This window comes from Mustela lutreola, chromosome 17 (assembly GCF_030435805.1).
Source record: "Mustela lutreola isolate mMusLut2 chromosome 17, mMusLut2.pri, whole genome shotgun sequence".
NCBI lineage: Eukaryota > Metazoa > Chordata > Mammalia > Carnivora > Mustelidae > Mustela > Mustela lutreola.
Window position 1 is genome coordinate 42,941,126 of NC_081306.1, and position 16,785 is coordinate 42,957,910.

At 52.0% G+C, this 16,785-nt stretch overlaps 1 protein-coding gene across 2 annotated transcripts in view; it reads right to left on the reverse strand.

Moving 5' to 3' along the window:
* Window positions 1-9,212, reverse strand: part of LOC131819793 (NADPH--cytochrome P450 reductase) — a 59,953-nt gene extending 50,741 nt beyond the window's left edge. The window contains exon 1 of one of the 2 annotated variants that reach the window (XM_059155132.1): window positions 9,034-9,212. The gene's annotated coding sequence lies outside the window, so the exon portion shown is untranslated. Of the gene's footprint in view, window positions 1-8,583; window positions 8,701-9,033 lie in introns of those variants that run through there. The other variant, XM_059155135.1, reaches the window with a different exon arrangement.
* Between the last annotated feature and the right edge of the window lie 7,573 nt (window positions 9,213-16,785).

Genomic DNA, 16,785 nt, shown 5'->3' on the forward strand with positions numbered 1-16,785 from the left:
CACTGCCTCTGACATGTCCTGGCTCCACTGTGGTCACTCACGAAGGGGCAAGAAGCCAAGCCAGGCTTTTTGACTTTCCTAGCACAATGACAGGACACTGCACGTGGGGTGTGCTGAGAGCCTCACGACCTCACTTTGGCCTGCCTGCCTCCCACCTGGCAGAGGGACTCTCCCCACCCACTCTCCAGTCTCCTGCTTTCCTCCTCTCCTGCCGGAACACGGCCCAGCAAGTCTCCTCTTGCTCCCACCCCGCAAAGGTCCGCCTGTGCTGTATTATAATGGAGACCGAAGTTCTTTGCCCTTACCGGAGCAGGTCCCAGGGAGTGCTCCCTGTGGGCCATGCTCCTCTGTTCCATGGAACATTCCCTCCGCCAGGGGCCTGCGCCACCATCATCCTATCGGGCCTATCCACACACAAGCATGGTCCCAGCACCTCTAAGAGGGCCTGGTACTCATAGGTGGGCTACATATGCCTGCTGCATATGGACACTACTGGCCACTGCCTTGTTCTACAAGCCCCGGGGGAAGGCCCGGAGAAAAGTGCTTCTCTTGCTAAGCTGACCCGCTTCCTCTTCCCAGTACTGCTGGCTGTTCAATCCCCTCCTTCTTCAGCCTGCCTTCTAGGAAGCTCTGAGCTGAGTTTTACGCTTAATCCAACAGCTTGCCTTGACTGCCCTTTCACAAGATTACCTGCCTCCCAGGGTCCGCTCAACTACTAGGCTCTCAGCTTTTAGTTATTTCCTTCGGGGTCTGGCTGAGTAGACGGCCTTGGAATTCAACTGACTTAGAACCCAGGTAAGCCATGAAAGAACATGGGTCTTAGAGGTAGATGGACCTCAGTTCAAACCCTGGATCTGCCGCCTCCACACGCTGGGACCCTGGGCACATGACTACTCAGTCTCAGGCCCCTCACTGACCATCCTCACGGGTGTTCTGATGATTACACGAGACATAAAATACCCAGCACGGGGCCTGACACACAACAGACACTCAAAGGTTACCCTAGAACCCCTTTTATTTATTGCAGTAGCATTTCAAAAATAAACACACTGATTCATGTTTTTGGCCTCCAAATAACAATCTAGAAATATCTAGAGAGACTTAGGATAGTATGGGGGAGCCAAGTTCCTCCTCTTTCTCAATTATAAAATGATTCATTACTGAATTACTGAAAAAACCAGTAACTGCAGAAGGAACTTGAGACATTTCAACCGTCACACCGAGCTGCAAAATTAAAATTGGCCCCAAAGTTCATACTGCACTCAGAGTAATCCTAAAAAACACAGATCAGCCCTAACATGGGTATCTGGGCTCAGTTCATATGCAGGAGGAAGCAAGAGACTACGGAGAGAGAAGTCATGATCGCTCATTAGCCCACTCGCTCCCCTGGTCAGCCAGTTAGCACTCAGTGAGCGCCTACCTTACGCCTGGCTGCAGACCACGCACTGGCTTACTCTCGTGGCAGTGATGGGGAGGTTCCCTGTTCCCACTGAATTCACATTCTGTTCCAACCACACTGCCATTAGAGAGAGGGAAGATTAGGCTCCTTCAATTACGAGCCACTTCCGTATCCTTTGTGGGGGGCACATGGAGGAGGAAAGGAAAGGCAGCAAATGATTCGACAGCGAGAGGGACCGTAAGTATTTGAGCAAAGGGGGGCTGATACTAGCAGGGCCTGGAGACCAATCCAGCGTGGATGGACCCTGAGAAGCAGCGGGGAGGAGCGGGAAGGAATTACGGACTCAGGGAAGCCAATTAGGGGCGAGTGTGGCAGGAAATGAAGGGGCTTTAGTAAGACCACAGCAGGGGAAAAACAGAGCGCACGGAACACTAAAAATGGACAGGACTGACAGGACTGCCTGGTGGTGGAAACCCAGAACGCAGAGGAAGGCAGAGGCCAACCAGTCTTTTGTCTTTAGAGCATTCAGGTACCAGGAAGACAGTGAGGTCGCTAAGAGGGAGAAAGAGACCTCCTGGGCGGGGAGAGAGGGGAGCCACGAGGGATGGGTGTTTTCACCTCTGTTGCCCTGCTAAACGGCTGGTTTAGAGTTTGCAAATCACATTACATAAAGCCAGCCACGCAGCCTGCCCACGTGACACTGTTTGGTTTCTTAAACAATCACAGAGGTTCTGACACCCCTAACTGAAACCAGCAAACACTCTTCTTTGCTGGACCGCAAATTCCTGATGGGGAAAACCTGCTGATGCCTGAGATGTGTCCCAATCTACACCCCACCCCTAGAAGAAACTGGGCACAATTGGCTGGAACGTTCTTCCGTGTACTCAAGAAGCACTATCCCTGTTTGCAGTGCTGAAAACCGACCCCGGTGACCTACGGATAGCGTCAACACCCCTGAATTCAGGGGTGAGCACAGTTCATGTGTTCCTACCCAGCCCTCAAACCTTTGTACAGACCCAGCCTACCCAGTGCCCTGTTGATGTGTGCCAGCAAGGACCAAAGTATCACAAGGTCACATGGCTGTTACGTGAGCACCGAAGGGACAGGTCATGGGGAAGGCAGAGCTTGGGTGGGGGCTGGAGGGGTCACGGGAAAAGGCAGCGAAGATAAAAAAAGGGGAGATAAGAAAGTGACTAAACAGAATTCATAAATTTCACCCAGAAGCAAATGACATAAGTCCCACATCAGAGGGCACACCCTACAGAGTCCATCTTTCCTGGGAGGACAACTAGACAAACAAAAGCCAACTTTTTCCACTCGATTTTCCTACCAAAGGGTCTCTTAAAGCATCCAGTTCTTTGAGAAGCAATCCGTGGCCAATGACACCAGCATTTGGCCCATCATTCTCATCCAGTTTGGCCTTGAAACGAATTCGTTTCTGGGAGGCACCTGATTCTCTGAGCTGTGTACAGACGCTATGCAAAGATCAGAATGCCTCCCCCTTCCAGCACCCCAATTAAAGGAGATTTCCCCCGCCATATAAGTGAAACAAGACCATACCAGCAATTTTCTCCACAAGACACCCAGAAGAAGGACTGGGACCCCCACGCACCCTGTTCACAACCTACTCTGGAGCTAGCCGACTTGGCACACCGACCGGCATCAGTCGTAACAGGCTGATGTATTAGGCTCTAGTGGACCCAACCAACAGACCAGCCTTCAGAGAGCCACGGTCTGCCCCACGGGACTCCACCACCACCTACACACACACACACACACACACACACACGACAGCCCCTTGGGAGGGGCTAGGGAAAGGAAAAACGCTTTGAGAACGCAGAACGCCGGGAACAGTAGCAGACAGACTGAAGCAGAGTAGGATTCCCAAATGATGCATTCACCCAGAAAGGAAGATACTGACCATAGAAAAGTCTGAAAACCCAACATGAGAAATGCTGCTCTGTGCTGGTCACATCACTGACCTATTTCAGAGCCTTCTCGTCGGGAGTGTTCAGTCGGTAAAGTGTTCAACTCTTGACTTTGGCTCAGGTTGCGATCCTGGAGTGGCGGGAGGGAGCCCTGCACTGAACGTGGACACTGCTTAAGATTCTCTCCCTCTTCTGCTCATGATCTCTCTTTCTTTCTCTCTCTCAAATAAATAAATGCCTTCTCCTCGCTTAGCATGGTTCACAAGACCCCGAAGGCTTCCTAGCCTCATACAACCTACACTCTACACGGCCCCCACCGGGGGAGGTGAGCCTTGGTGGGCTCAGTGAACTCCTACCTAACCTCCAAGGCCCCAAACATTACTTCTTCTGCGGAGCCTGCGTGACCCCCCCCCCCCAGTAAAGGCCCAACCTGAGTGCTCCCCAGCGCACTGTGGGCTCAGGACCAAGGACAAGCACTTCACACGCATTATCTCAAGAATGAGCCCCACAGGCCCTGCCCTAACCGCTTATGTTTGCTCCCCGCCGTGTCCGACCTGTCGAGGGCCTGAAGCAGGCCCTAAACATAGACGCCTAGACCCTGAGGGTCAGAGATGTGTTTCTGAAGTGTCATTCCACAGGGACGGAAACACTGCCAAGAATGGCGAGAATCAGCTGCCGGAAAAAGAAACACCTTCTGAACTGTTCCGGGAGGCAGGTGAAGCAGGTTTCTTTTCCCCATTGCATGGCTGAAGACAGAAGGCCTGGCGGGGGCCAACGCCTGTATAAGCTGGTCGGCTACCTCTCCCCCAGGAGCCTCTCCCCGCCCTCCATCTATCAAATGCTGGACAACAGAACTGCACAGAAAAGGCAGCTTTGTTCTGTAGCTTATATAATAATAATAGAGAACTGGCATTACTTCTCTCGCCACAAGATACTCATTTCATTTGTGGTTCTTCCACTAGAGTGAAATGGACAGTGGGACCTACAAACAGACATACTGAGGGGCACCGAAGCCAGTAGAACATACACTCCTCCCACTCCCTCCCAGTTAGCCTCCCAGCATCCGAGGACAACCTTTATATATGGCCTTTTATGGTAACCATCCTCTTCTTTCTTTTCTTTTCTTTCTTTGAGATAGAAAGCATGAGGGGGATGTGGCGGTGTGGGGGAGAGGGAGAAACAGAGAGGGTTTTAAGCAAGCTCCACACCCAGTGTGGAGCCCGAAGCAGGTCCGAACGCACGACCTTGAGATCAAGACCTGAGCTGAGATCAAGAGTCGGACACTTAACCGAATGAACCACCCCAGGGCGCACGCCTTCCCCCGCCAACTGCCAAAAATTGTTGTAATTAAGAGACAGACATGGGGCACCTGGGTGGCTCAGTGGGTTAAGCCCCTGCCTTCGGCTCAGGTCATGATCTCAGGGTTCTGGGCTTGAGCCCCGCATCCGGCTCTCTGCTCAGCAGGGAGCCTGCTTCCTCCTCTCTATCTGCCCACCTGTCTGTCTACTTGTAATCTCTCTCTGTCAAATAAATAAATAAAATCTTAAAAAAAAAAAGAGAGAGAGAGAGACAGACAGACATACTTATTGGTGCTCTGGTACTGGAAACGAGGAGGAATAGTCATATTATTAAGTAATTATATTATATGTATTAGGTGATTTCCCTTCCACCAAAATAAAAAGACACTCCTCTACAGTCAGACAATGAGATAACACAGCACAAAAGGGAAGTGAGGGCTCTGGAAGCAGACGGTCCTGGGTGAGGCCTCAGCTTCACCCCTTAGCCTTGAGCAAATGATGCCAAACTTCAGAAAGAGTCTAGCATAAATTTTCCTAAAATAAAAGCATCTCTGCCATGAGCAGCTCGTCTTCACAACGGACCTGAGGATTCTGACTTTAAAAACGTTGAGTCTCTGCTGGTGGGAACATAACACGGGAATGTTTCTGGAGGGGAGTTTAGTACCGCTAAGCTCAAAAGTCACACCATTTCTACAAACACACGCACACACGCGCCCTTTTGTATTATTTTTCTCAGTCAAGAAAATGTCTTAGTGGAAGGCTCCGACTATATGACGGATTCACTGTCTATAAGACATATTCCTATGACTTTTTTTTTTAAATAATGAACATTTAGTTTTTCTGTAAACAGAAAAAAATACATTCTTATTATATAAAGTCACTTCTCCGTTTCACTTTTTTGCGGATTTAAATTTTTTTTTTTGCGGATTTTAATTTTTAAATGAATCTGGTATGTCACCAAAAGCTAAGTCTCAAATTACGTATCATCATTTGACAATCGTGTGCGTTGTTTGCCCCCAGGAAGAGATTAGACCCACGGAGGATTTGTGTTTTGTTGACTGCTAAAACTCCAACACCTAAATAGTCCCTGGCGTGGAGTACTCAGTATCTGCTAAGTGAGGACACTGAGAAGTTCATGAACATTGATCCAGCTCTTCCAGGAGTTCATCAAACAAAAATATTTGCCCAATCATACAAAGATAAAGAACAGAGGCTACTCACTGTCCCAGAATTCATGAGAGCAAAAGCTGCAAAAAAACACATTTTTGTCCACAATACCAGGGACTCAAATATTCTATCATTTTAAAAAAGAATGAGATTTTTAAAAAGAATGAGTTGGGAAAAAAAAAATGAGGTAGAAAAAAAATGAGATAGAGCTTTAGACAGTGATCTATCATGGTAATTAAATGCAAGCCTCAAAACAGTATGACAGTATGACTTCATGTTTCAAATTTACAGTAAAATTAAACAGCAACACATTTCTGTTTAAAGTAAAAAAACTAGATAATAAATGTCTTTATATGTGAAGAAAATATCTGCAGAACTTATACTATACCACTAGTGGTGATTTTTTTTTTTAATCTCAGTATAAGGCTATGAGGGAGGCTCACTAACCACACTGTGTATTTAACAGTTTGATTTTTTAATAATGAGCACTTATTATTTCCGTCAACAGAAAAAAATACATTTTTTTATATAAACAGCCATTTCTCCATTTCATTTTTTTCCCTGATTTTAATTTTTAAATGAACCTGACATATAAGGTAAATCCCAAAGCACTAACTGGAGGCTCACTGGCCTGGGGCGGTTCGCCAGAAGGTGCTAGTGCCTGAGCTGTAAGTCAGGATCCTTGACCCTGCCTCCCTAGCCCGACAGATGCTTCGCTCCTTTCTAAAACACAAGAAAGCAACAATGCTGCAGGAGCACCTGGGCTCTCTGGAGACATGGAAGGTCCTAAAACTACAGAAGCTTCCATGAGGGGGAAAAGAACTGCTTGAAGAGCTAAATTCTCACGAACCTGAACCGTTCCACAGGTTTAGCCAATAAATATTAGATGGGCCCAGCCGTTCTGATTCCAAAACACTCTCCTGAACACAGGTGGCCTTACCTAATTCAGATCCTGACTTTCAAGGAGTTCAGGGAGTCACTGGCAGGTCCTCAGATTTCAGGTTTGTCAGGAAACCCAAGGAACCAACAAATCCTGTGGCCGCTTCCAAACTCGTACCACCCAGGAGGATCCACCTGCCTTACTCACGCCGGCTGAGATCAACCCTGTCTTCTGGTGCTGAAGTATGTCCCTGGGCTTCCTTGCATCTCAAACCCAACGGCTCTTTTTCCAAGTGCCAGACACGAAGAATTGCGGAGAGTAAAGAGCCCACCACCCGGGCGGTTTTCAACGCCCCCCAACACAACCGGAAGCTAATATTCCACTCTCTGACACGCCGCCCTATTTTCTGGGCAACGGAGACAATGACCAAGCTATCTGCCCAATGACACAGTTTCCCATCACAGCTGCTAAGCAAACCCTGAGAAGCTGGAGAACTCCCCACTCCCTCCAAAAGGAAAGAAGACTTCTTTAGAGGGACGCTGAGAAAAGCAAGGGATCCCTTCTGGGTTCGCTGCTCTGCCAACTGGGGCTTTGGGGCTGTTTTCCGGATCGAGCCAACCCCGCCACCACTCCGAGGGGATCTGTAGGGGCACAACTTCGAAGGACTTAACCAAGGTCTTGTCTGCCAACGAGAGGGCCTCAGGAATTATGGCACTGCACGGGGAGGATGCTGGATCCCGGAGGGTCAGTTAACCGCTCCGCGTGTAGGGAATATCCCAATCCTCAATGTCACCCCCCAAGACCAAGACCTTCTCTTTGGAGCCTCAGAACCTCAGTCCTGCGTGGGCGGCAGAGTGGGCTGTGTCACTAGCTGTCCTCCTTGGGGACGAAACGAAGGCTCCAAGAAGGTAAGTGTCCTGCCAAGGGGGCCGAGATTCAAATCCAGAACTACCCACTCCAGCCCCGTCTCCCTCCGGGCGCGAGCACAAAATTCTCCAGTTTGGCGGAGCTCAGAGGAAGGCTGTTATTTCATAAAAGTCGAAGACAAGGGGGCAGCCACGTTCTCTGAACTGGACCCAAACTCTTCAGTACCGTTCACCAGCTTACACAACGGTCTTGAGAAATGTAAGCAAAAAGTCGAGGTCAAGTTCCTGCAGCCCCCTCGCCTCCCAGGAGACCTTGACCTCTTACCCAATTGCTCCCACGAACTAAGGGTGTCACGGCTGCCCAGCGGAGCCCAGCAAAGATGGGTCGCAGCGGCCACCGAGGCACCTGCCCTGGAGAGCCACTGCCCGCCCCCACCCCCACCCCCACCCCCACCCCCCGCCCAGGGATGCCCTTGCCTGTACCCAGAGTGATGCCCAGGAGAGGCAGGGCTGGCAGGGTCCCCGGAGCCCTCAGCGGAGCCCACCTGATGCTGCAGGGTCAGACTCGGGTCGTAGACGCATTCATCGAGCGTCTCCTCCGTGAGTTACCTCAATAACTGGCCTCTTCCTCGGGCCCATTGTACAGACAGGGAAACTGAGCCCCAGAGAGGAAAAGTGGCTTAGCGGAGCATGGCGACGCGGCGGAGAGACTGGAGCCCGAGCCCTCGGACGCCGAGACTGGGCCCTCGCCCGTGGGGTCCGTCGGGCGCCCCGGGCCGCGGAAACCACCCCCCTCAGCCCAAGCTGAGACGTCAGCTTGAGGCGAAAGGCCGCCCCGGGAACGACCGGGGTCGAAGCCGCGCTCTCCGCGCAACCGTCCGTCGTGAGAGGCAGCGACGCGGCCCGAGAGCCCGCCCTAGCGTGAGGGCCGGGGCAGCCAAAGCGGCCGAAAGCCGTCGGGTCTCGGACCCCGGCCCCCTGAACCCCGGCGCCCTGACCTCCCAACCCCGCGACCGCAACCGCGACCGCGACCGCGCGCACTCACCCGGGGCGGCCAGGCAGCACTCTGGCCACCTGAGCAGGACGCAGGCCCGCACCACTGAGGCGCTACCACCGCCCGCGCCGGCCGCGGGGGTGGGGGCGTGGCCGCCCGGGGGCGCCGCCCCGCCCAACCGAGCCGCGCGCGCGCTCTCGGGGCCCGCCTCCCCCCGGCGAATTCTGAGCTCTTGGTACAGCCCGGCCCCGCCCCCTCGGCGGCCCCGCCCCGGCCGGGCCCCGGAGCCTGGCCCAGCGCTCTGCAGGCGGCTGGAGTCTGGCCGCCGGCGGTACTTGGTGTCGCCCACGACGCTGCTGCTGCCCCGGCCTGCTACTCCGCCTCGTGGGCCTCGGCGGGGCCGTGGCTGTGCGCCGCGGGGCCTGGCCTGCTGCCGCCGGCTCCCGTTCGCGCGTGTTCGCGCTCTCTCTCTTCCGCCGCCTAGTACCCCCACCCCCTTACCTGGGTCTGGGCGACCGATCGCAGAGGCCCGGGACGGGAATGCGAAGCGGCTTGGGGCGGAGGAAGGGAAGTGACCAGGCAGGGGGCGCGGACTGGACCGAAGAGGCGGGGAGAGAGCGGAGGGCCTCGGGCGTGAAAGGTCTGGCTGCCTGGACCGTGGGTCAGAGTCCCACTTCTGCCTCTTGCTGTGGTTCTTACTTAATAGGGTCAGGAGGATCAGGCCTCGGAACTCGTGCTCCTGAGGAATGTAACTCAATGCGGTAGTAAGTGCTCTAGAAATGGAAGTCCCTGCCCTTGGTAGTAGTAGTACGTGCTCTGTTGCGAATTCCTTTCCGAACAGTCGGCAACTCCCCGCCTCCAGAGGCCGTTCTCCACCTTTAAAAACAGGACCAACCACCAACAACCAATACGTTGAAAATAGTAAAGTCCTGTATAAACAGAGGATTATTCCCGGGGCCCCCGTTTTAGACTTCCAGGTCCAGTCTGTCAGGAACCAGTCCTTCCAACAGATGAAATGAATGCCGTCGCCCTCGGGGTGGGGCGCACCCTGTCCAGCCAAGGAACAGAACGTGTAACTCCTTCGCTTGGCCCTCAAGAGAGCAGGGAGGAATTCCTTCTGCGGATCTCTGATACTCCCTCCCACCTATCCAACACCCTTGAACATCTTGTGGGGGTGTCCCAGGGAATCTGCAGTGTTTGATTCTGAATCCTTGTACCTTGCTTCTGTGAGGCCAGAAATGACAACTCAAGAGTTCTCTCTGCTAATAATAGATCACCCAGGCAGGAACAGGTTTTTTTTTTTTTTTTCTTTTCCCCACTAAACCAGTAAGTGAGTCCTGTGGCTTCTATTTCTAGGACCCTCTCCCCACTTCTTAGCTTATCTGCTGCCCCTGCCCTAGTTCAGGCCTCCCTGGGTTCACCTCTCACTTGAATGATCTCAGCGATTCCTGACTGTACGTGTCACTCCGGTTTCTTCTACACCCACTGCCAGGGAAACTTCTTCACTCTGCTCACAGCCCTACCTTCCTGACTCTATACCCATCCTCCCCAAAATACATTCTCACTAGCCCGCTGGAAAAAAAGAAGAAAAAGTAGGTTAGATGCGCACCTCACACTTCCATGAATAGACATTCTTGGTAGAGAAAAGATTTAAATAATAGAGAAGAAAGAGGAAAAGTCCTACAAAAAAATAATGGGAGAGTTTCTGTTACTTTCCAAGAGGCCTGAGTTATGACACAGACCCCAGAAGACATAACTGAAAAGACTGGAAAATCTGCCTATGGAAAACTCAAAGCCTGTTGTGTGACAAAGACCTACAGGCAGTCAAAAGACCAATGGGAGATATTTGCTATTATTAAGTGTCGAAGGACACGTTTTGCTCATAAGGATACCCACTAACTAGTGAGAAAAAAAAATCAACATAAATGGACAAAAGATACAAATGATCAGTGCACAGAAAAAAAGAAATACAAATGGCTTTTAACCCTACGAAGAGATTTCCAACCCCACACGTTAAAGAAACGCAAATCAAAACTCGAGCTGGGAAACTTTCTTCCCCTATGACGATGACAAACCCGAAGCTTGATGACACACCGCTGGTGCAGGTGTGGGGAAACGTGCTGGCATTTCTTGTTGCTACACCTGAATGTGAATATCACTCAGCTATTTAAAAAAAAAAAAAAAAAAAAAAAAAAAGGAAATGAGGAAGCTCATTGCTGAGATGAGTTGACAAAAGGAAAGGGAAGTAATGACAGCACTTGTAGAAAGCTACTGTTTTTAGAAAACATCCTAGCGGGGAGGAAAGTGGAGGAAGGATGTACAGACTGTGTATAGATTTGGTTGAACTCCCACTGCCTCTCTTGAGAGACGAGAAGGTGCTAACACTGGTTGTCTCGAGGGGAGACTAGGAAAATTGGGATGGAGCGGCAGGTAATGAAGGAGGTATCTTTGACACATTGTGCCTTGCGAATGTTCACTTACCTGAAGTTGAATACCTAAACACTTAAAAAAATAAATAACCAAACAATCCATTCTCTGGCAGAAGAACCAATTCTATTGACTACACACTTCATTTTTCTGAAATCAAAATCAGACACAGGTGGGTTACAGATAACGAGTTTCCTGTCAGTTCCCCACCATTTCTCCTTTATCTTCTTCACTGCCCAGAAAGAATCACCTTTTACCTTGCTGAGCACTTTATTCTGGTCCTTCCTTCCACGCTGGTAAAGAAATGCCTTTGTGGCTGGCTGTTGTCCTACATTTTATGTGCTACCTCTTGAGTCCGGCTAACGGTGGGGGAGGTCATTAAAACCGCAGCTTGGCTCCCGTGCTCACACAGTTCAACATGATTGTGTATATTTCTACTTGACCTTCTACTTGGCCTCCTCCGTCGATCCACGGCAGGCACATTATCAGCATCCTTGTCCATCTCTTTGCTCTGTGCCCCCACCCTCTGCTTCCCACCGTTAGCTGCCCGACCTAGTTTTTTGCCCTGTCGATGGCTCAGGTCACACGTGGGGTTTCCGGTCGACAAGCCGCACTGACGCCATTGTAACATTGGCAGAGTGTGCACAGAGGAGCCAAATCATCCCTACAGGGCTCTTCTTGTACAGCTGTAGTTTCCCCCACCCCTGACCCTGGCATGGTTTAAAAGAAACAGATTCCCAATCTCACCCTGGAAGTGGTTTATCAAACTTTTCCCAGATACCGCTTTCAGGGTTCTCGGACAAACCCCGCTGCTCCCATCCAGATAGGTCACTGTCAAGGATGAGATCTGAAATACTGTTTCCGTTCTCACAGCAGGTGCACAAAGTGTGTGGGGCGGACGGATCGCCTCGGTCCGGAATGCAAGGGCATTCAAAAGCTGGCCCTGACTCATCTTTCAAGCTTTATCTTCATAATTTTCCTCCAAAAACTCTTTACTTCCAGCAAGATTGGACAAATTCTGGTACATTCTGTAAATTTTAATCGTAGCCTCTGAGCTCTCAAGAATGTCATTTTTTTTTTCATGTGTTTTATGTCCCTTAAGGGTTCATCAACAATGTGTGGTCTTCAAAGGAAGTGATGAGGGGCTAGTGGGGTGCCTTTCTCGGCTGTAGGCAGTCCAGTCCTACACCTGCCCCGAATAAGATTCTCTCAAATGTGAACCACGTGAAAGCTCATTGCACCCGCGACAGACAAAGCGTCTGTCCCTGGGAGCAGCTGTTAAACATGTAGCATCCCACAAAGCTCGTCTTACCTTCTATCAGTACCTTTTGATCTCCGTGATCCCTTGGAGTCTTCCCTTGTCCTATACCTGAACATTTACTTAGCACTTGCGATGTGCTCCCGCTTGCTGTGGGATAGAGGGGACTAACTATCGTTTACTGAGTACCAAATAGATCCCAAGCACTGTGCTTAAAATTCTATACACGTTAGTGCAAATCTTCTCAAAAGTATCCCTTTTTGGGGTGCCTGGGTGGCTCATTGGCCCAGGTCATGGTCTCAGGGTCCTGGGATCGAACCCCGCATCGGGCTCGCTGTTCAGCAGGGAGACTGCTTCCCCCTCTCTCCCTGCCTGCCTCTCTGCCTACTTGTGATCTCTCTGTCAAATAAATAAATAAAATCTTTAAAAAAAAAAGTATCCCTTTTTATCTCCACTTGACAGAGGAGTAGACAAAGGCTCAGAGCACGAAGGGATTTGTCCCAAGTTCCCTGAGATCCTACAACTAGGAAGTGTACACTGTGATAAGCCTGGTGCCCATCAGCAAGCTTGTCAAGTCTGTTCAAACCCTTTTCACCGCCCTCCATCCCTGGGAGTGCCAGGCCTGGCTCCCCTGGGGCAACCACTCAGCCCTGGAAGTCTATGTTCAGCTCTCAACTTTGGAGGGAAACCCTTCCCCATGCTGGTGCGGGCTCCCTGCCCTTGCACCCAGGGCAGCCCCTTCTCCTGAGGGCTTCAGACTTAACCTCTAAGTCAGGAGTGTCCCAGCAGCCTGATTCTAACCCACTCCCTCTGACTCAGGTCTCCTCCTACATGGGCACACAGACTCGTAAAGAATCTCCAAGGTCATGCCTTGCAAGCTCTTGTCTCGAGCAGGAACTCCCTCCAAGCGTGCCTGAAAGGGGCTGGCCTGTCCTCTTATAAGAAAAAGAGGATCCCAGATTGGAGAAGTTGGGTTGACATCCCCCACAGATGCAGAGGGATGAGGCTGGTAAACTTGGAGCCTCCTCTATGCCCAAACACACTCAGGGTCACACCAGCTCTCCAGCGGGATGTCTGAAATGCCACCAGGGGCCCTCCAAGTCTTTATTAGGCATTTCTCTGGCCCTTTTCCACTGGGAGGCTTCCAGGCGTGTGCAGGGGAAATGGTTTTGTCGATTTCCTGATGCCTCCAGGGCCAGGGCAGTCCCCAAAGCACAGAGGTACAGAACCCCCATCAGGAGATAAAGACGCAAATTCTGCTTTGACTGTGATGTGTGAGGAGTCTCTTTATGTCCCTTCCTGGACAAGAAATCAGTTTCCGGGGCACCTGGGTGGCTCAGTGGATTAAGCCGCTGCCTTCGGCTCAGGTCATGATCTCAGTGTCCTGGGATCGAGCCCCGCATTGGGCTCTCTGCTCAGCCTGCCTCTCTGTCTCTGCCTGCCTCTCTGCCTACTTGTGATCTCTCTTTCTGTCAAATAAAATAAATAAAATCGTTTAAAAAAAAAAGTTAAAAAAAAAATCAGTTTCCTTCTCAGCAAAATGACGGGGGTGGGGGGGGGCTCCCCCCAAACTCACACCTGAGCTTGTCCCTAGGAGGACTCTGGACTTCCCGAAGCTCTTTGATAAGCACGTGGTCTTCTCCCTACTTTTTCAGGTGAGGGATCTGAGACATGGAATTGTATCCGCTGCCCCCTCTGCCTGGTGCACCCCAAAGTCAGTTTTTTCTGCACAGAGACGGTAGGCTTCTCTGCCTGAGTCCCTTTTCCACAGGGCTCCAGACTTCCTAATTCCTTTCAGAGGTCAGGGACGCCTGGCTCGGCCTGCCCAAAGCCTCCTAGCCCTCAGGCGTCCTGTCTGGTCCTGAGCCAGGTCCTTTTTGGAACAAGCACAGGACCTGGCCACTGGGCTGAATGTCCCAGGTGTGTGTAGCCAGCTGGCTGCGGGGTGACCTGGCCAACTGGGGACAAGTGTGTCTCTGCTGTGTGGACACAGTGCTATGAGGGCAGGACAAACTGTTCCTAGAGAAAGCTGGAGGCAGCTGGGGCACTGGGCCAAATAAATCCCTGAAACCTGGACCCTACAGGGGAAAGCACGGGCCCTGGATGTCTCAGAGGCCGGTGAGCGGGCTGTCTCCATCAGAATCATCACGGGGCTGTCCACCGGTTCAGTGCCCATTCCTAGGGCAGCCCTACCCCAGCCGCTAGAGCAGGATCTCTGGAGGCACGGCAGAAATTGAAGTTTTAAATAACCTTTGTTCTTAGCCACCTGGGAATAGGAGAACCGCTGCCTGATTGGGTTAACTCGGCCCCGGAACTGGGGGGTGTCCAAAGTCTGGCTCAGAAAGAGCCAAACACAAAACCAGATTGAGAAGGCAGAGCTGGGGGTTTGCTAGGAAGAGTGAAGCCCAAATGATGACCGGCCTGCCTCCCTGAGGTGTTCAAAACATTCCCCCAGACCTTCCTCCCAGCCTCCCTGCCCCTCCCCCACACTGGGGCCCCCTCTTCACCACATCCCAAGTCCCACGATTTCAAAGAGGCAGCCCTGAAATGAAGGAACGGACGGTCTTTGGCAACAGCAGATGGGGCTTCCAATCTGGACACCGCCAAGGCCCCACAGGCTGTGTGACCTTGGACAGATCCCAGGGGGCCCTTGCAACGTGGCCCCTTGGGGTCTGGGTGAGGAACGCAGGTTCCTGTGTGTAAAGGCCAAATGCATGGTCGTTCTCCAGGGCCATGATTCCTTCCTCTTTCTGACTCCCCACCCGGGCCCCCCCTCACCCTCCCTTTGTTCCTCTCTCGGTTATGCAACTGAAGGTAAATCCTTTGTGGGTTCCTCTGCAGCTAGAGCTGAGGGGCTGGCATCTGGCCACAGCAGAGCAAACAGGAGGGGGGCCCTGTAAGGGGAGGCTTTGAAAACCACACTGTCCACATTCTTGTCCACGTGCGGCTAGACCACAGATCTTGGCCCTCTTTCCCCCAATATTGCAAAAAGGCCCGTGATTATGTTCCCCAAACCGTCTGGCGGCGGCCAGCTGCTATCGTGAGAACCAGCTCCCATGGACAACCATTTGGGAAAGGCCTCTAAGGACGAGCCTGCTTGGCTTCTGTACACTCGTGGTTCAAACCGTCACACGCGGAGAGTGTCTACCCATGCCCGCCCCGAGCAGCCACTTCGCAGAAACCAAAGCGGCTTAGAGCTGGTCCCTGGCCCTGAGGGGCTGGTGACTGATGTCCTGGCCAACTCCCCATTGAGAACCCACGAGTAGTTCTGCGATTCTCCAAGTGTGGTCCCCAACCCGGGATCATCGGCCCACCTGGGAATTTGTTAACAATGCCCGATTTTGGACCCCTTCCCCAGTCCACTGAGTCAGAAACCCCGGGGGGAGAGGGGACCCTGAACTCTGTGTGTCAAGGAAAGCCCCCCTCTTCCAAGAGATGCTGTTGTAGGTCGCAGATCTCGTTAAAACCTCACACAATCCCAAAAGAGGACTACTACTGTGTCCAGGAAAAGAGGCTCTGACCTGGTCTGGGGTGTGGGCGAGCTCGCAGTGCAGGAAGGGTCGGACTCTTGGGTCCCCCCTGGCGTCACAGTCTACCTCTGCAGCATCTGTGTTACGAAAAACTTCTTCCTGGGTCCCACCTGGAGAAGCCCAGGCCCCCGGAGGTATCTCACACCTCATTCAGCAGGGGTAGAGGCTGAGCGGGGCCTGAGCATCAAGGTAGGAGCGCCGGCTCTCAGAAGGCAAGAGCCTCACCATGGGGACAGAGAAGAGCCGGGAGGAAGGGGTGAGCAGCCCCGGTGACAGCGACTTGCCCCAAATGTAGCAACAACACTGAGCTGACATAAGGTCCCCGAGTTGAGGCCATCACGGCTTCCAAGCTTCTTCTGCCCAAACCCCACCCTGAGAACTTTTCTCCTGTGCTCACTTACCTCTATGATCAACTGGTCCCTTTCCGTGCACCTGCCGGAAATGGAAACTCTCAGGGTCCCCTCTTAAACCCACAGCATCTGCCCGAACACCACCCCCAATACGGAATCACTTCTTCAACTAATGGCTCTAAGGTTCTTTTTTGCATCCATGCTGCGACTGAGCACTCACTGCCTTTTCGGGCCACCCATGCGTCTACAAAATCTCCGACAGGCTTGAGTTCCCTTGGAACGAGCCGACGTACCTCTATCCCCGTGTTGCTTCTACCTTTCATAAGAGGAGTTAATCTAATCCCCTCCAACAGAGATTACAGGCTTATTTCAAAGTCTGATTGATATGAGGTAAGAATACTATGCCATTGGGTTCCCATGAACCTACCACCCACCTCTGCACAGGAACGAAGCAGGTGAAACATACCAACCCATCACTTCGAGGACAGTAGGAACAAGACTGGGCTGGGCGTAGGGAGGGGCAGGAGGAAGGCCAGCAGGAGGTGGAAGGAAAAACAGCCACCATCCCGTCACCTACCCCCTGAGCGACCCTGGCAGGACTGGAGGAGGTTTTGCAGGGCCTGATGCATACTGGGGCCCCTTCAAGAGAAAGGATGCGATATTACCAATACAAACACCCGAAGCTTGT